At 48.5% G+C, this 5470-nt stretch overlaps 1 protein-coding gene across 15 annotated transcripts in view; it reads right to left on the reverse strand.

The window, feature by feature from the left end:
* The window catches only part of AGPAT4 (1-acylglycerol-3-phosphate O-acyltransferase 4), a 1398816-nt gene that overhangs the window by 19211 nt on the left and 1374135 nt on the right, over positions 1 to 5470 (reverse strand). The gene's annotated exons all lie outside the window — the stretch shown is intronic.

The following is a 5470-nucleotide window of genomic DNA, read 5'->3' on the forward strand; positions in this document are numbered from 1 at the left end:
CTTCTTGGCCAGGACCTTGGAGCCCTGAAACAGAGGGGGCCCGGGGCGTCCGTGAAAGGGGGCGTGGGGTCCTCCCCGACGGCCGCTGGAGATCTCTAGGGGGAGTGAACGTGCACTCCAGGCACAGGGACAGTTCCCGAGCATGCAGAGGCAGGGAGCCTCCAACACCGGTCAGTTGGAGGTCAAGGTCGTGCAAACCCTGCCCCAGGGGGCAGGGAGCAACGGGGCCTGGCTCTCCGAGGGGAGGGCGGGCAGCAGAGCAGTCGGGAACCTCTGGGGGCCATGGGATGCTGCATCACCCTCCACCAGCTCACACAGGTAGGTGCCCACCCCGGAGTGCTCGCTAAGCCCACCACGCAGACCTCACCCGGTCCGCAGCAACCCTGCTGGCTCTGCGGGTGGGCGGACCCTACCCTCCTTACAGGCCAGGAAACGTGGCCCAGCGGGTTCTCCGGGTTCGACAGCTGGGAAATGGTGGTGCCGAGAGGCGAACCGGGATCAGCAGAGGTGCTGGGAGAGCCCCACCCGTCTGCTGGCCAGTGCAGCCCCAAGGCTGCAGGTGCTGCAGGCCCCGAACGGGGGGGGGGGGGGGAACGACAAGCAGGGATCCAGTGGGGCGAGGGAGCAGGGGAGACACAAGAACCAGCTTTTGATCTAGTGGATTGGGTTCTATATTTTTCACCCCTAATTTTGGAATTGGCCAAGAGGCTCCTAGAAATAGCCGTCATCCATCAATGGCACAGATGATGGAGGCGGTGATGTGGACAAGTGGCGGCCTCAGCTGTGCTCCTGGTGACAGCTGTCTGGTCATGCCCCTGAACCCACGAGGCCCGGAAGCAAGAGCCATACTTCAGCATTGCCCTGTCTCTTTTCCCTGTCACTCCCACAAGAACTACAAAGCTCAGCAGAGGGGCAACAGGCCATATCCCCCAACCCACCCACGCAGGCCAGAGAAAGGTGTGAACAGCCACTTGTTCCCTTGACCTTAAAAAATCCACAAGCATCTTCCCCATTGGGAGAAGGAAAAGCACAGATACCTTTCAGGAGTAGCGTCTCCACGTTTTGGCGGGTTTTGGTTTTGTTTTTCCCACACACCAATTTCCAACATGCAAATTCCTTCAGACAGAACCAAGCCTGGGGAATTCCCTGCTGGTCCATTAGTTAGAACTCCCAGCTTCTAATGCAGGGGACACAGGTTCGATCCCCAGTCAGGGAACCAAGATCCTGCTTGCCGTGCAGCGTGGCCAAAAAAACCCAACAAACAAACAAAAAACCCCAAACAAAAAGGAAAAGAAATAAAAGAACCAAAGCCATAAAATCCGACGACCTGCCCCAGAGGGCCCAGAGGCAGGTCCCCAAAGATCAGAGTACTCTCCAAGTGAGGGGTGTGGGCCCACGTGTGCCCGGCACAGGCTACACTTTCTACGCATCACCACTCCCCCACTGGAGCCATCTAAAGGCCACGTGCTGAGTCCACGGGTGGGTTTCAGGCTGTGGGAGTCCTCCTGGCCCTCTCCTCAGCCATCCCCTCTTGTCAGCTGGGATGTTTTCATGGTCCCTGCTCTCTGCCCTTCAGTCACCTCCCTGATCACAGCCTTGAGGATGAAAACAAAACAAAAAATCTTCACCAAAGAACTAAACTTACTTTCTCGGCAGGATTATTTTAAAAATTACCTACTCCTGAACTCTTTCCAAAATTAATTTGTGGCAATTTGAAGGAGCTATGAACGGTGATCTATTGTACAGCCAAGAGAAGGATCATATACTCCAAAGTAGCAGCTGTTGGGTCTGGAAGGTGAATGGTCCAACGCAGTCAGTCACGGCTGTCTGCCGGGGAAAATTACTCTCAGGGGTGTTTCCTATTAATGGATCCATCCCTCAAGACCTAAGTGGGTCTTAGTGGTTGGCCCCTGATGACCTGCTGCTAAAAGGAAATGGCGACTTTGACACTGATGTGGGATGTACATGTAAACCAAAAGACGTGACCGCAACAGTCTGTGTGTCATCCCTGTCATACTGTGTCACAGCACTGAAAACCATCTAAATGTCCCACAGTGGAAGAGTTCTATGAATTACCACAACATTGCAAATTAACTATACTTCAATTTTTAAAAATTAAATTAAAAAAAAAGAGTTCTATGAATTATGTCATATACGGTATCATGCAAACGTAGCCAGCGGGCCGAATCTGCTCTGCCACCTGTTTTTATAAATAAAGTTTTACTGGGACACAGCCGCTCTCTTTTACATACACGTTGCCTACTGCTGCTTCCATGCTCCAGCAGTTGAGTTGAAAAGTCGTGACAGAGGCTATATGGTCCATGAAGCCTAAAATATTCACTATTTGCACAATTACACACAAACTTTGTCAACCCCTTGATTTACAGCCACTAAAATTTGTTTTCTATGAATATTTAATGGCTGGGGAAATGCTTTATGTTAAGACTAAATTTTATTTTTAATCTGTAATCAAAGCTGAGTTTATAGTATGACTAACTATATGGGAAATGGTAAAACGGAGAAAAGTACCAGCAGCTATAGCCGGATGGTGAGATTAGCGGTGCTTCTTTAATTTTGTTAGATTTTCCTGTTGTTGTTTTTTTTTTTTCCTACTAAATATATAAAATACCTGAATGGGGTATCTTAAGTGGAACCTTGAAAACAGGTAAGACTTCAATAACAAACAGGCTAGGGCACCCACACTCTAACACGCTGAACTTTTCAGAAAACTATTTTGCTGGTGTCCCTCTAACAATGCCCTTTTTAAGAAGTGGTTGACATCAGCACATTTTCAGCCATTTGCTTCTGGAACATGAGGCTCTGGATCAAAAACAGCCTATCTGTTTTTAATGAGGAAAAGGAACAGAGGAGCTATTTCTGTTTTTATGTTGAATTAATCCATCTTTCAACCTTCAAATTCTGGATGCTATGATTAGGCCTAGGCCTTGTTGTTGATTATGTTTACATGGTGAGCCTCAACTTTCCTGTCTGTATTCTTACGAGCAAAGTAATACTCAGCTGAAAGTGTTGCTGTAAAGATCTAGGAACACATGGAAACATATACCAAAGCTCCTAGCTGAGAACAGGACACACAGGTGTTCAATAATGTGTAGCTATTATTATTACCACAAAGTAGCCACAGCAGCTGAATGTCCCTTTTAATTCAACCCATTTCCTAAGCCAGCTTTAGAATGTAGTAATAACAATAGTTACACGTAGTACAGCACTCCGTGACAGGCACTGGGCTAGGAGATTTACAGGAGTTAACTCATTTATGACCAAAAACTAGAAACGTACTATTCAAATATGCATACAGTCCTCCAGGAAACTTAATATGCCAACAATGCCATGACTCCCCCAGGTCAAGCAAAGGTCTCTGTGTGTGGATGGTAGTGCCTTTAAGAGAGAACGTACAAGAAAATATACCAGTTTCATTGACTCTAGATTAATTTTGAAGGTAGATCTGAGAGGATTTACTGATGAGTTAGATTTATCAGTAGAGCCATCTAGGCACAAGCATATCTAAAAAACAAAAAATGTTCCCAGGTAGCACAGAGCAATCCACAACTACAGGGGCTGAAATGTACCCCTAGCCACTTTCTAGCTGCTGTAGGGTCATGATCATCACATCACATCCTATGGTGAAAAGTTTATGAAACTTTCTAGCCTGTGTGTGTGTGTGAGAGAGAGAGAGAGAGAGATTGAGAATTGTCTTACCACAGCTGCCCAAGCAATCTAATTAAGCAGCCCATAACCATTTTCAGGACCACCCAGTTGCTCAGGGAAGCAGCCACCCCCAGGAGTCCCAAATTCAGCACCTCCAGCCAACTGGCCGACCCCTGGACAGAGACCACAAGGTGCTACAAAAACCTGTTCTAAGGATGCAGTAAGATCTGGTGCATTCCAACCTGAGATTATCTGGCTCTCGCCTCACTTCTCTCCGCTCTACAGCCTCTGTGGTTAAAAAATGAGCAGAGGGGCTTCCCTGGTGGCGCAGTGGTTGAGAGTCCGCCTGCCGATGCAGGGGACACGGGTTCGTGCCCCGGTCCGGGAAGATCCCACATGCCGCGGAGCGGCTGGGCACGTGAGCCATGGCCGCTGAGCCTGCGCGTCCGGAGCCTGTGCTCCGCAACGGGAGAGGCCGCGACAGTGAGAGGCCCGCGTACCGCAAAAAAAAAAAAAAAAAAAGGCACAGAGTCAGAACTTCCTAGTTAAGGTTTTTCTCCAACACGGCCATATGCCAATTGATAAGATGAAAATGTTAAGTGTTGCTGCTGGGTTTGTAGGATAGTTGGGGACAGTAGGGCGTCCTCTGCAGTCACCTTTCCATAATGTCCCTCCTCCTCCAGCCACTCTGCAGGGACCAGCAGAGAACGCGAGTAGGGCCTGAAACTAGTCAGCACGATGGCACCTGGTCAAGGGGTTGTTTGCATAAATATCTCTTCCTGGCTTCCCTCCTGAAGGTCCACCATCATGGTTACCAGTTGGGGTCACCCAAGGTCACTTATTTTCACTAAATATATAAAATACCTGAATGGGGTACCTTAAGTGGAACTTTGGAAACAGGTAAGACCTCAATAATAAACAGGCTACGGCATCCACATTTTAACACTCTGAACTTTTTCTAGACTGTGAGCTAAAAACACAGTCGCAAATGTTTAAGATTAGTGGAGACCAGCCAAGCTGTGTAGGCCCATCACCACAGAGGACCAGCAAGTGAACCAACAGCTCAGCCGCTATCCTGAGGTGTGATATGTGAACCTGAACCTCAAAGCCACTCTGGTTATGCAGCAGGTATTTGCCAAAAACCTCCTTGGTGCTGGGAACACAAAGATGGCTAGGACTGTCCATGGGCTTCAGGTGTCCAAAGTATAGTGGGAAGAGAGAAACAGAAATCTAGCAACTGGGCTTCCGTGGTGGCGCAGGGGTTAAGAATCTGCCTGCCAATGCAGGGGTCACGGGTTCAATCTCCGGTCCGGGAAGATCTCACATGCTGTGGAGCAACTAAGCCCGTGCACCACAACTACTGAGCCTGCACTCTAGAGCCCGCGAGCCACAACTACTGAAGCCCATGCACCTAGAGCCCATGCTCCCCAACAAGAGAGGCCACTGCAATGAGAAGCCCGCACACCGCAACAAAGAGTAGCTCCCGCTCACCACAACTAGGGAGAAGCCCACGCGCAGCAACGAAGACCCAACGCAGCCAAAAATAAATAAATAAATAAATTTTTAAAAAGAAAAAGAAATCTGGCAATTTCAGTGTTATTTCTGCCACTAAATTCTGCAGATAAGTTGTTGGACGGATATGCTTCCCAGCAAAAGAAATGGATGCAGGAAAAGATGAGATTAGAATATGTCTCTGAGATATAAGTCCCTGGCCATAGTAAAACACAGAGGAAAAGACTGGAGCTCAAAATAATAAACCAGAGGGGTTTGTGTGTGTGTGTGTGTGTGTGTGTGTGTGTGTGTG

Source organism: Monodon monoceros, unplaced genomic scaffold, assembly GCF_005190385.1.
Source record: "Monodon monoceros isolate NGI ecotype Baffin Bay Population unplaced genomic scaffold, NGI_Narwhal_1 Super_Scaffold_15, whole genome shotgun sequence".
Taxonomy (NCBI): Eukaryota; Metazoa; Chordata; class Mammalia; order Artiodactyla; family Monodontidae; genus Monodon; species Monodon monoceros.